General features: G+C 32.0%; 1 long non-coding RNA gene across 1 annotated transcript in view; it reads right to left on the bottom strand.

The window, feature by feature from the left end:
- Positions 1-205: 205 nt before the first annotated feature.
- Positions 206-15,239, bottom strand: part of LOC146993493 (uncharacterized) — a 176,980-nt gene continuing 161,946 nt past the window's right edge. Inside the window, exon 4 of the long non-coding RNA XR_015038285.1 lies at positions 206-718. This is a non-coding gene — a long non-coding RNA (uncharacterized LOC146993493). The remainder of the gene's footprint in view (positions 719-15,239) is intronic.

Genomic DNA, 15,239 nt, shown 5'->3' on the forward strand with positions numbered 1-15,239 from the left:
ATGCCTGCTATTTTACTAATTTTTTAACGGACGATATAAATATAAACAAACGAGCAAAAAGATTTTTTTTATTAAGGAATGTTAAGAAGGAAAAGCCAAAATTTAATTCATGGGTTAGCACATTAACACGACGCTGGGTGTTTTGTAAAGTCAAGGACGACAAATGTAATTCCAAAAAATATGGAAACACTTTATTAAAGCAAACGAAATACATACAAGGACAGACACAACAACCAAACGTGCTTTTGTGTTCCAAAACTAACTAACTGTGACGCTCATAGATTCTATAGGGTGGCCCAGAAGTCACATTACATTTTGAAAATTAAATAACCTTTTCTTAAATGACTGTATTTAATTAATTCTTTTTTATTTTTTGCTTATTCACGTGTCCATTCAAATGGAAATAAGCTTCATCTCCCATGATCAACTTGTGAATAAACTCATTGTCATTTCTTGCAGTTCTCTAAACCTGACAGCATAATTTACTCGTTTCTGAAAGTCTGCTGGTTTTAAAGATTGCACTAATTGAACCTTGAAAACGCGTCACTAAGTTCCTTATTGCAGGCCTACAAGGGGGATGTCGAACATTAAAATGGCGCATATATTGAGTTGCAACAATTGACCGTCCATTTTCAAAGTAAAATTCAATTATCTTCACTCGTTGTTCTGTTGTAAACTTATCCATACCAAAAATTTCCAGGGATTATATTTTTTAATTCTGAAAAGAGAAAAAGAAATATATTAATATAAAAAAGTTATTTAATTTTCAAAATGTAAAGTGACTTCTGGGCCACCCTATAGAAGCTGACGCCGCACTTTCCCAGCTTCAATTCCACTTTATTTCGTAACAACGAATGTTTACTCCTTGCTTTAAGTAAGAATTGAAGTTGATAATTTCCTTTGAAGTGCTTTATTAATAATATGAAGAATGCTATAAACATAATTTTAATGATATCGGAAGGTGCATGTCAGTAATCAATGCTTTATTTATTTGAAAGAGATCTGAAAAACCATTACCTCAGTTTTCGCAAATTTACATATTGGGTATTGATTAGATGTATTAGTTATAGCCTACATTGGCAGGCCAATGCCTTCTCTGCATATCTATGCCAATTTACAAACTGCCACGCATGTTTTATTAATTTATTTTTTAATAGTTAAATATTACTGAAATTCTGCACTAATTCGACACCAAAGTTTTGAATTGCCCGCAAAATTATGAAGAATAATCTTTCAATAAATATTTTAATTTAATTTTCCAATGATATTCAAAACACGTTTTTGAAGAGGAAGATGAAAAAAAGTTATCTGCACATTATGTAGGTACGTCTTGAGTAAAATAATTTTGATATGGCTGAAATTTGAAAACTTTATGACACATATTAAACACTAGACCATAACGCCATATGATGAAAGAGTAAATGCACAGATTTGCTCTACAGATATACTTAGCAGGACGATTTGCTGAAAATCGTGGAATGTTCATTTCGAACAAACATTGTGAAGGGCGAAATATCCGAAATACGCAGCAAAATGTTGAAGCCACTTGTATAAACAAAAAATAACAAATAAAAAGACGTTGAGCAGTTTTGTTTGTTGGCTTTAACGAATATATTTTGTAAATTTAATTTTGAAATATTAACAGTTCGGGGATATAGTTTTAGAATTCTGCGAAAATACAATTATATTTATAAATGACCATACAAACTTTTAAAACTTCCTACAGACACCATAGCTCCCATTCGTCTACATTGCAAAAATATATATTAATTAGTCTTGAATAATCTAAAGATTATATAAAACAAATTTAGATTCCAAATTCATTATTTTCTTAAAAATAAAAGAAATTCAAGCACAATATTTACCTGATTTCCAGAAATTTACCCTAAATTATACGCGAATGTATCTGTGATTTGAGAAACAATTCATTTGATAACGCATTTAATTTTAAATGCAACACTTTAAACACAGCGACATCCCTAAATCATAGCGGCTTTAACTGCGTTCGAGGTTTCGGCTAGAAATTCTCGGTTCACGCCATTGAAATTTCAAAGCCATTTGTCACCTTGTCCCTGGAATGATTAGATTTCAGGATTCATATAAGCAGCATACCGTAAAATCGATTTCTCTTAGGGAATAAGTAATTATCCAATTCATTTCTGGAGAATTAGAAGCCAGGATTCAACCGGGCTGGAAACTTAGTAAAAGAAGAAGAGATCCTAAATGCAGCAAGCGTGTGATTGACATTTCAAGTTCTAATATGCGTTAAAATTGTCTAAATGTATGCCTTCAGATCTTTGGAAATGGCGGGGTTGAATGAAATTTGTTTAGGAGCAAATTGTCTAAAATAGTTTACTCTAAGTTTAATCGAATACCTGCGATTCTAACTTTATATTACGTTTATAATTTTGTTTAAATTTCAAGAGTGTAATTAAGAGCTCGTGTGTAAACATTTGTGTTGAGAAAGATAAGCTGCCTTATTATCAGAATTTGAAAAGATGCGTGAAACACTATTTTATCCATACTTTAAGGCGATGTTTCGGCAATTAAAATGTGTTTTTAGTTAAAAACATGATAAGCCATGATAAACACCTCTCATATTTTAGCAACTCTGAAGTGACCAGTATTTCTGAGAATAGGACTGATTTTGCCGTTCCCTATTTAAACAATTCTTAACCACTTGCGCTAAAAAGACGTGCCACGCACGTCGAGATGCTTTCGTCTCAAACCGCGAGCGACGTGAACACCACGTCGATAGGTATTTACCGCAAAAATAAAAAAAGAGGTGCACACGTCGCCTAACAACGAGATTGTTTATTTCTCGAGTTACAGCTCTGGATTGCACTCGCAGACGCGGAGCGGCGTAAATGAGACACTTTACCGCTTGTTAAATAATAGCGCACGGCACCGCAACCGTGAAGTTTAGTCATAGCGCAAATGGTTAATATACCTTAACGCTCAATACCACATTTTTTTTCGTTTCCTTTCTGCGTAACTGATTTACGTTAAAACCTTTTCAGGACGAGCGTTCCATATACGCATTCTATAAGAACGTCTCTTACAGCCGGGCGTTCCATCCACGCATCACTAGATTGCATTCAGAGGGCGGGTGATGCGTATTTTAGCTGGACCGTTTTTCTGAAGGCCATTAGATGAAATCCTATGTCCATTACTTTTGAAATGAACACAGTTTTAGGTTCCTGACCTTCAGTTTGATATATTCTGCTTTATTTTGCTCATCAGCTGTTGGTGGCATCAGGATGGGGGTGGGGAAGGGTAAACAGAGGTGGGCTCTTTAAATCGCTGCGTGCTAATGAAAACATTCGTGTGTCTGATTTATATCCAATTTCTTTTTTGTTCTATTTTTTGCCTCTACTATGTACGGTCTTTTAGGGTTACTGTGTAGATTTCTTTTACGATTTGCATTGCCTTTCAAATATATTTCCGTTTCTTCTCTTTTTCTTATGGCGGGAAGGCGCTATTTATCAGAGGAAGAATACCCTCGTATGGTTAGTTAACCATTTAACTAACGCAAATGAGAGTGATGATTCATTTTCTAAAGATTACGAAAGTGATACTTTTTCTAAGAGTTAGAAAGTGATACTTCTACGAGCTTCGAGGTTTATCACACTCAGTCTTCATTTTAAATTTTGTTACTTCTTACTGTAAATAGTTTTTAATGTATTGTTTTATTAATTTTTAACTTTATTAATGGATTTTTTATCAATTAAAACTTTAGAATAATTTGAATAGCACTTCCGAAAATTATTTTACAAGATAAGCAATTTTTAAAGTATATTTTCATGTAAAATAAAGAAAAAACGTTATTAAGTGCTAATTTTAACATATATAAGAGCTCAAGTACTAATCTAAAATGATACGAAATATTACGATGCTAGAAGCGAAACACTTTTTTCTGAATATATATATATATATATATATATTATAAAACTAGGCTTAGCGATGCAAATCTTGCGACCTGTACGGTGAGTGCCTTCCGTCCCGCACTCTTAAACAAAGGTGCGCCGTTGCGAAAGGGTTTTAAGACCATTAAGCTAGATAAATAGTAGTAAGCCAATTTTACTACTAATAATTCTACTATAGATAGTAGCAAGCCAATTCACAGATAGATAGTAAGCCAATTTATTTCTATTTTTGACTTTCTAACTAACCCAAAACATTCCCGCTGTAGACAAAGAAAAATTGGATGGAAAAGGCTTTATACGTTACTTTTAACTTTTTTTTATTTATATTAGGTGGCAGCACAGCACAAACCGAAAAGGGTTAAAATAAAGCGATATCAACCTAAATAAGACGAATTATACAAATAAAGTGCATTTAACTATAAAAATGGAGTTAACGTTTGCTTGTCTTGAAAACTGTTTTCGAATTTGATATAAAAGTCTGGAATTTGTGAAGTCCATCTGCTGCCACAGTCGACAGAAATTTCTGATTTTAATCCTTCAGCGAAGATTTTATGAGGAATTTCGATCTGCAACCATCGTTGGAACGCCAGATGGTGATCATAATTCAACTGATTCAGCACAATTATAGTATTTTATTGACGAACAAATATGAAGCAATAAAAAACTCCACTAGTGTAAGGAATATTATTTTCAGGAAATGTTCACTTAATTTCTTTATTCGCTGCACCTAATATATTAACTTAGTTTTAGTTTTTAAAAAATTTTCCCATTTCTTGTTCCGATGGTTTAACTCTTTTATAACTGAATAGTGTTTTGATTCTGCTTGAATACCTTGATAATGAGACTTGGATTTTAAAGGCTTGATGTTCACATTTCATGTGCTTATTTCATTTTGAGGAAATTATCTAGCAGATTTCATGGCAATTAATCAAATAATTCCTGAAAACTGAATTAAAGAAACATTCCCTACTTGATTAAAAAGAAAAAAAATTCGAAGTTGTGAGGAATTGAGATATTTTCTCATACGTGGTTGTGGTACAACAACTTGTAATGCAACAATACCATGTGCAAGAAAATGTTCGCTTTTGTGAACTACCAACTAATCGAGCCTTCCACTCTAAAAAACCCATGTTTGAGCTGGATGAGGGTGCAGTTTATTCGTACAGATTCTTCACCCCTTAGAAGATTTAAGAATCTTCTTTCTTGCGCTATGCATAATTTATTTTCTTGATTTCCAATCTGTTCTACTGTACATCGTGCCGCTAATATTGGTAAGAATAAACAGATATTTAAATGAAAGGCGTACTATTGTACAGTTATGTACGATATGCACAAATTATATTTTGTTTAGTGTTATGTATGGTTAATTATTTATTATTAAACAACATTTAATATGCTATAAACGAAAAGAGCAAAAACTAATTATGCTTTTCTACAATATAAGAAAAGCAACATAATAGAAAACGCTACATTGAAGACAACGAAAAACTTCCTAAATTTTCCTACAACGTTTTGCTTTCATTCTAAACATTAAATTAGTCATTAATAATTGAAAATCGGGAAATTGCTCTTATAAAATGTAGAAAAGGAAACGTACAATATTTATTAATATAAAATAGTTTTAGCAACAACTAAATAAAAATTTAAGTGGAAGACGTTTATTGAAAGATTTATGTAGTGTATTACATTTAAATGCACTACTTTCCGTCAGCATTTACTACAGGAATCTGCATTTACTATTACATTAAACATTCAGCTGAAAGTAGTGCATCATATATTCTGCATTCTTTTTAAAATTTTATTAGTTTTGGTAAGTAAATTATACAAAATGGTACAGAATACAAACATTTCATATTTTATATAATTTTATAACTATAGAAGACCAGATAACTGTAACAGCTATAAGAAATGTAATAAAACGTGATTTAAACAGCTATTATCCATATAAAACACGTCTAATAAAAAAGCAAACTAGCATACGAATAGCGGAAAAGAAAATTTTGAAACATAAAATTCAATCTAAATTGAATTTCAGTAAAAAGACGAGCAAGAATATGCTTGTCAAAATATTCATGTTTTGGGGTTGAAAGATATCGAAAACTGATTTTTGGAGGATATTTTTTTTAAACAGAACCAGTCTTCATGGGGAATAGTCGCTATATTTTAAGAAACCTTCAAAGTTTGCTTCGTGAATATGTACTACGTTTTAAAGTCTTTCCATAAAATGTATTTCAGATTTTTTCCTCGACCAGACGAGGAAATTGGAGCATTTTTATTGCTTCTGTTAAGGAAAATAAAATGATTTCTTATTTACAACTTTATGTACTTATATTTACGACAATAAATGTGCTAATAAAATATCAATCCTCATTCATATGGAATAATTAGAAAGATTATTTAAGTTTTCTTTAAACGATATTTAATATCAACAACATTTTAAGGTGACAAATAGTAATATTTTTTTCTATGTACATATATATATATTTTTTCAACTTCTTCATTTAGATCAATGTCTTAGTATCTTAGATTTTTGATTTAATGTAGTTCATGTATTAATTTACTTGTTAAAATTCATGTCTTCTTGCTGATGAGTTGGATCTAACATTACTATTAAACTTATATCTATATATAATTCCGTTTTATTATAAACTTTAATTAATTTTGCATTTTGATCTGCATTGTACTGGGCTGTCAGTTGAGCCAATGTCTGTCTCCGACGACTTTTCTTTTTGATTACGGGTGGACGTCCAAAACTTTGACGTCTACTGCTGGTTTCACCGTCATTTGTCCACTTTGCATAAATACTAACAACGACAGATCGTGAGCAACTGCCTGTCATGCAGTTTCGAAGATACTCGTTCCGAATCTTCGAGCCATTACAACCTGCCCTCTATCAAATTCCCTTAGATCAGAAGCCTTTCCCATCACTCGCAAAAGTAAATACAGGAATCTTTCTTAACTTCTATAGCAGCAGTTAAGCACCATTCCCACGTTATCACGTGCCCTATACATCATCCAGACGAGTTCATTTAAATGCGTTCACCATAAACTTTTGGCTCGTCAGCGCACATTAAATGAATTGAATGTAATTTTAAACCCGAACAGAGTGGATTATTTTCCTACGTTCAGATACTATTATATCCTTTCTTTAGGGCTCAGATACTATTATATCCTTTGCCGCAAAGGATTAAAGTGTCATTTGACGGTGGGCAGAATCTGTACTCTCATCACTTGTTTACGTGAATGTCTTTTGAAACCGAACACGATGTTACAGTCTGCTACCAAGAGAAATACTCCCAGAAAAGTTAATATAGTTCAAAAGCAATCTAGATAAAAGGGAAATTATTGACTTGTAGAACTGTGAGAATTTGTATTTCAGTTTTCAACGCATAAGTTCGGAACATTGTCGAGATCGGGAACTATGTGTGAGGTAAACAGTGTAACACCGAACTTCGCAAAAATGAAACAAGAAAACAAAAAAGGTACATAAAGGTACATACAGAGTCTATTATTGAAACTAATGAAATGTTTAACAAAGCTGATGTTGTTATAAGCGAGGTAGGTCCATGGGTAGACTAACCCCAGTAAAGAAGAAAATACTAAATGCACAAAAGCTGCCTTTGGGATTAATTGTTTCACAAACATTAGAAAATAGATTGCTGACGTGCAAATTAGAAGAGAGAAAGGAAGTTTCAAAGCCTCAGCAGAAAATTGTTCCGACATTGGAAGATAGAGGAAAGTAAAATAATATTGAAATTTAGAAAATAATAGATGGCTAAAAAGTGGAAGAAGATGAAAAATAAAGAACAACTTCCTCTTTGTATTTATCCGAAAAAGAGTGACAGATATTTCGAAGACATATCTGTCACTGTCTTGAGCTATGGAATCGGTGGGTCCAGTTAAATTAAAAATTGGAATTCTAAAGCTACGAAAACTTAACAAATACGTGGTCGTTCTGTGGAATGTTCAAGTAAGAAAGACATTTTCTTATTTCTTGATCAAGAAATAAGGTAATTGAAAGGTAATCTGCGGACTAAATTACCTCTAAAAACAAACCAAAGATTATACTGAATACTATAGATAGTGTGGCATGAAATCAAATCATGAATGCCCTGGTACGGCAAAATGAGATCCTTAATGAAGGAGATATTCAATAATTATTCCACATATAAAAGATAGAGGAAAGTAAAATAATAATTGGCAATTTTATCTTTTATGGGGAATATAACTGCTCTAGTTCAACCAGAAAACTTAAAGTTTGTGTTTGACCTTGAAAAGGCCAATTTGAGATGAGTTGGAATAACAGTAAAAGAATATCTAAATATAGTTAGATGTTTTAGGCTTCAGGGTTTTGGAAATTTTCAGCCAAAATGTCGTAAACAGCAAATATGTGATAACTATAAGAGTTTTTGTGATACAAATAACTATTAGAGTTTTAAGGATCCCGTTTGCTTTAATTATAAACATGCACATTTGAGGTATAGTGATAGTGACGGATGACGTGGCTACCACCCCTTTACTATTAAGTTAATTAGCATATAGGGCTACGTCCGCCTTTTATCCAAAGTAAAGCCAGAGAGGCCACATGGGAAGCTTGCACAAGGCGCCCAAACCCAACGCTTGGACCATCCGGTTGGCAGTTCCGCGAACCAAATGCCACTGGGTAGACTCCCGTCCAAAGTAAAATACAGAAAGGGGACGCCCGGGTTTGAAATGCGAATTTGAGCTAACTCCAAGTGAAAAATTTATTATTTGAAATTAGATTCCAAATGTGCGTCTTTAAGAGAACAACTAGGACTTTTACTTTTTAAATAAAATTGCTTTTATTGATGAGTTTAGCAAGACTCTGACCTCTGGTATAAACTGAAACACATAAAAAGATTCTTGGTCATATGTGGCTAAAAGCATAGTTGTGGTACCTCCACATAAAATGTTTTTTAAAATTTATTAATAGACTTTTAAGGAACAGTAAAAAGTCTAATGCACACTTGACATATGTATGAATCTTTATATTCAATTCGCTTAAATTTGGTCCGGACAGTTTGGATTTAAAGGCGTTGTTTGCAAGCATATTTGTATTTTTGGTCAAATAGATTCACAAATATAATTAATAAGTTATTTTCATATTTTAATGTTTTTGATGAAAAGCTTAGAATCCAAAAGATTTTATGTGTTTTTGTTATTTATTTAACATTTTATCTTTAAGTCTGTATATTTATTTATTTTTTGGTTTAAGATTATTTTTTAATTAAATTCAATATCCTTACAGAAACGTCTTTTCTAATGTAATGCTTAAATAAGATCAATTAAATTTAAATAATCATTTAAACTGAAAAATGTTGTTGCAATAATTTTTCTCATAATGAAAATTATTCGACTTCCTTAGGAAAAATCTTTATCTTAATGTATTACTTAATTACAAATGTCTTTATTTTAAAACCTCGAAGGGATGAAAGTATATCAAGTATGGTATTTTATAATATCTAATTCATATCTAGATACTGATACACTCCAATAATTCTGTGCTTCAGGGGTGTTGGAACCCCAAAATCTTCAAAAAATTGTGATTTCGGATTTTTGCCTTTTCAAATTCTCTATACGTTTATCTTTCTCAAAATACCATTCTTTAATCTCTATGAAAATTAGAACTGTAAAAAAATCTAGTTTTAATTTGTCATCTACTACTTTCATCAATGAGGATTTTTACATAAAAACGCGTTTTTCTCCAAACGTGATTTTTTTTATATTCGATGTACGTTTTCTCAGGAACTACTGCTCACAGGTATCTAAACTTTTTATGGCTTATTTGTTACGTTCCCTAATATTTACTGAAATGAGCTTTTTGTAATAAACTTAGGAAAAAATATTTATTTTTTTTGTGTGAGAAAAGTGTTAAATTTTACTATGCCTAACAAAATATTCTGTAATTTACTCCAAAATTCAAAATATTTCAAAAGCTCAATTCAGTATAATCAGATAGGTATACTTTAATTACAAAAAAAAATCAAGCTTTTATCTACAGCAGATTTTGAGAAAAGGTACATCGAAAATGCCCAATTTAACATTGTCGGTATAGGGGTTTCTTCAGTATACAGATTCAAATATTTCAGTAATTACGATCACAATTATGAGGTCTTTTAGCTTTCAAAGGAGGCATTCTACAACAAACTAGATTTTAGTTTTAACTCTTTAGTTATTAATAATACCTGGATAGTAATAGGAAAATTTCTTTTAAAATGCCTCCCATGCATTCCATACACCCAAAAGGATTTTCGAAAGAAATTAGTACCACAGTTACACATGCAAAAACTAGAAAAAATTCTCACACAATCTAATCATTCCACAGGAAATCGATTGAGGTAAAATTACGTCTGTTCATCGATTTTGTCCACTCAACTCCTGACAACTAACCGATTAAGAACAACTAGTAGGACATTGTGGAAAGAAGAACTTCAGTAATATTCCCCAATGCTTGATCGAAATTGTTTTACTGAATAAATTCCCTTTCATGGAAAGAAATTTCAAACTCAAAATCAAAGAAGTGCTACGTTTATTCGAAAAATGAAACATTATTTCATTTCGAAAAAAATATTTTTTTTAAAAATAAATGTATGAAATACCATCCAATAAGAATTTTTACTAGTTATATACGAGATATTACAATTGAATTGATATTTCAATACAGTATCTTAGCTTTATTTTATTGAATGTGCATGTTACGTATTTTGCTTAACTCAAAAGAAATCGAATCGAATGAAATTACTTGTGTGAATGTCATCTAAACACAAGCTTTCATCTTAAATCAATTCTCCGTTTATAACCTTTTTTTTTTTGCATTAACCTGAAATTTCAAGTACAGTTTTATTAATAAAATACTTTAACACTTAAATTTTCCAGGAGTTCCACTATTTTCACCTTGAATGTACTGCCAAATATTCTTATTTGGAAAGGACATTCACTTTAAAAGAGGAATTAAAATTTTTTCCGTTTCTTTTTATAACTTTGATAAGTGTATCCAGAATAGTTTCTACTTCTGCAAAATTCATTCTTTTCTTATCAGAATTTCAATGCCTGGATTTCTGCTTTACATGGAAAATATGAGATATGAGAGATCCAATCTCTAACTTGAAATTTAACTATTAGAAAAATCCAATATTTATTCGGTTGTAATTTCAATGGTGAAGACATTCGATGTATTTGGGAAACAGCAGTCCTTTTGGAGCAAAACATTATTATGCGCAAGCATACTAGAAAGAAGCATTCGCATTCAGTTAAGATACGGGCAATGAACGTCACGAACTGAAGAAAAACCAGAAAAGAAATACAAAGCATTCATGAGATAGAAGTGCGTTTTGCTATACACTCCAGTTTTTTTGTTTGCTAAATTTATTCACAAAGCACACCCTGTTGGTAAATTAGATTTTCTAATATCCACCGTCCGTTTCTCTCAATTGTGGTTAGTTATTTAAATTACATTGTTTAGTATTCAATTATTTTTACATAGCTTAGCTTACCTGTATTTTTCTTCGAATTCCGTCTCACTGCCCATTATGTTATTTTACGCATTTCGAATGAGTGCCTTTGCACAGAATAGTTTTGCTTCAGAAGAAACTAAATATGAAATTTGACATCTGATCATGGACGAATACTTTAAGAAAACATCGTGCTTTTAGAATGTAAAGCCACAAGTTTAAATTTACGAATAAAATTATTTCTAAATATGTAGTGCAGGAATTTATTTAAAAGGTTTCTTCTAAAGTAAAATATGAAGATTTAATTTTTAGTGATTAATACATCTGAATAAATTGTTTTAATAATTTAATTTTCTTTGAGTTATCGGAATGTGACAAATGTAATGATATATCTTGAACTCTTTCGCATCGAGAGACGACCAAATCTGTTTTCAACAAACATCGAAAACGCCCGTGTTTACGAATTTGTCTTGGAATAGTTTTCCTTTCCCCCTGCCTGGTAGATCCATTGTGTGCAGTTTCACCTTAGGGCCGGATTGCACCTGCGAACGTCAATAGCTTTCCGTTTTTCTCCTTTATTTGCTTCAAAAGAATGATTGACATGCCTTTTAACAACTCGCGAAACCAATGAGGCATACACTAACGTGGAGGGGAAAGAACTAGGTAGAAAATAAACGAGGCGTTGGGGCGGTTTGCCATTGCCTGAATGAACGGGCGTTACAGGTGACTTCGATGCGAAAGTGTTAACTTCGAGGGTTGCTTCTGTATATAGCAATATACATTATAGTATTTAATAAACAGAATACTAATTATATGTGGCTTTTTTCACGGCAGAATTTTGAAAAACTGAAACAGGTGTGTGTGAGTATCAAGGAGATACACCTTAATTTATTATCATAATAAGGTGACAAAGTGAGGGATATGTACTCCAGAGTTTTGCACGATACTACGACAATCGTTGAAGCTTGACAGACATATTTGGAAGCTTTTTCTTCAGTCTGTATCAGAATGTGACAGACATATTTCGATATGTCTAACGTCCGCTAGTTTTAATAAATCGTGAGAAAGATTTTTTCATTAAATTATGAACAACATTTCTGAACGAGCATATAGAAATATTAAGAGACTTGCTAGAAAATGAAACAGGAAGATAAAATATTGTAGTTGCTTTACTTTGAAACGCTATCCGCAGTATTATTTTAAATTCTTTTATTGAAAATAAACTGAGCTCGTTTCGTTTTCCTCCTACCAATGATGTGCAGAAAGAACCAGTTCTTTAAAATGGGAAAGTAATTCCGTTAAAGCTGCAATGAAATTTTAATAAACAGCTTTTAATACAGCTCGCTGACAAAAAAATTTCCTAACGTCAAGGAACCAACTTTTAGTAGAGGAATCGGTAAATACAAATATGAAGAATCCACCCAATGCTTAGTTTACCCCAGGTAAAACATTTCTGGTATTTTTGCAATTTTTGTAATGGAATCTTACTTGCAATTTTCTCTCATGTATATAAAATACTGCGTTAAACTTGTACACCTAGAGATCTAAAAGTAACAAAACTACCATTATTTACGCTTATTTAACCAATGATTTCCCTTTTCAGTAATTATACAAGAAATATTTCATATGGTTTTTCATTCCACATTCCATCTACATTTCCTTGTCATTAACTATATGATATTCGTCTACGTCAGACATAACCAACAAGCAGATTGCAGTCGATAAGTCAGTCACAAAATAGTTTTGGTTCCATCATACATTTCAAGAAATATTTCTATAGAATACGTTGTAATTTATTTGCTGTGCTATTCTAATCTCGAGCCTAAATGGGTCTAATCAAAGAACTCCTATGTTGTATTGTAGTCCTCAAAGTATTATAAAATTAGTAAGAACAAACTGTGTTTTATCGTAGATTTATGCCAAGATCTCAATTGACTTCGAGGGCAGGCAGGTACAGTCCTTCCAGTCCTGCAGATTTCTTTGCCCCTGACGGAGATGGACTTGCACCTGCTTGGCCTCGAAATCGAGTGAGTTCTTAACATTAATTTACGCCAACCTCAAGGTACTAGACCAGGGGTCGCCAAAGTGGTCTATATAGAGCCCTAGGGGTCTATTTAACAACAGTAGGGGTCTATCTGACCCAAGGGGTCGAATGGGGGTCTATTGGGACTTGAAGGAAAAACAATTCTTAATACGCAAATCACACATATCTAACTGCGTACGTAAAAATTTAAAATATTTTTATAATTGACTTAATATTATATTCTTTATAGAAAATAAAATAATAAATCACAAAACAATCTGCCCCTTTTTTCCTTATGGGTTTTCGTACTTATGGGTTACCGAGGTTTTGCTACATGCCTCAAAGAAAAAGTGCCCGGTATTCGTACTATTCATTGTGTGTTGCATAGACACAACTTAGTAGCAAAATATCTGAGTTCAGAGTTACACGAAGCTTTACAGTTTTGTATTAAATCTATTAATCAAATTAAAGCTCAACCTCTTAAATCAAGATTATTTTTCAAACTTTGTGAGGAAAACAATGAGTTATTTAACCAATTACTTCTGCACACCGAGGTTAGATGGTTGTCTAGAAGTGTATGCTTGCAACGGCTCGTCAATTTATTTAACTCCACGAGAGAATTTCTGAACGAAATAAATCCTGTTCTAAGCAATGAACTCCAAAACAATAAGAACCATATTTTTTATTTAGCAGACTTATTTGGAAAATTTAATGACGTTCAAACAAAACTGCAAGGAAAAGATGTAACAATTATCCAAGTTCGGACAATACTGTTAGGCTTCCAAGTAAAATAAAATTTATTTAGATCTTCATTGCTACGTAAGGATTATAAGTATTTTTCAAATCTGATAAATTCAAATTAAAAATAAAAGAAGAAGACTTGGAAATATATACAAATCATCTTCAAAAATTAAGCGACGATTTTAAACTGCGCTTTGTTGATTTGGAAAACATCGACATCCCTGATTGGATTATTGCGCCATTTTCGGCGCAAATTGATAACGTCGACATCAACATACAAGATGAGCTTGCTGAACTGTTGTCCGATCTTGAAGCAAAAACGCTTATTAAAAATTTGACAATACATGAATTTTGGACTAATATAAATATAAAGCAAAAATATGCAAAATTTTACGAAATGGCTCAGCCTTTATGCTGGCGTTTCCAAGTTCGTATATGGTTGAACCCGGTTTCAGTCACATTAATTCAATTTTAACTAAAAACAGAAGTACATTAAATGTGGAGTTAAAATTGACTAATTGTACGGTTAAAATTGACTAATTTCGAACGCAATATAGCGAACCTTGCCAAGAAACACCAGGCACACTCATCTCATTAAGAAGTAAAAAATCTGTAGCTACTTTACTTACTGTTTCTGATTTATTAAATATTTAGACTAATATATAGTTTTATTTTAATTACCTGAAAATTACCTTTGGGGGGTCTATGGAGATTTCGAAAAATTATATAGGGGGCGATGATCAAAAAAAGTTTGGCGACCCCTGTACTAGACCAACCTCAAGGTACTCAAGGCCATGTTTCATATGGCATCTATCTCTTCTGTTTTCCTTGAAATATTGTTGAGAGCTGCCTACCTTCATGTTTCTTTAACCTCACGATTTGATCCTGTATTTGTATGATCCTATATTCCACATTCTGCTCCTAATGTGTATGTGTATTATTTTGTATGGCATATTCTATGTGTATATATATATATAAAGCGCATTATTTATTTACTTATTTTTATTTATTTTTTTAATTAATTTATTTTTTGAAGGTTTTTATGTATGAATAATATAATAATATTTAATCATATAA

The sequence above is a fragment of the Stegodyphus dumicola genome, chromosome 12, assembly GCF_044657685.1.
Source record: "Stegodyphus dumicola isolate Sdum_Otavi_A_Nest chromosome 12, ASM4465768v1".
In the NCBI taxonomy this organism is placed as follows: Eukaryota; Metazoa; Arthropoda; class Arachnida; order Araneae; family Eresidae; genus Stegodyphus; species Stegodyphus dumicola.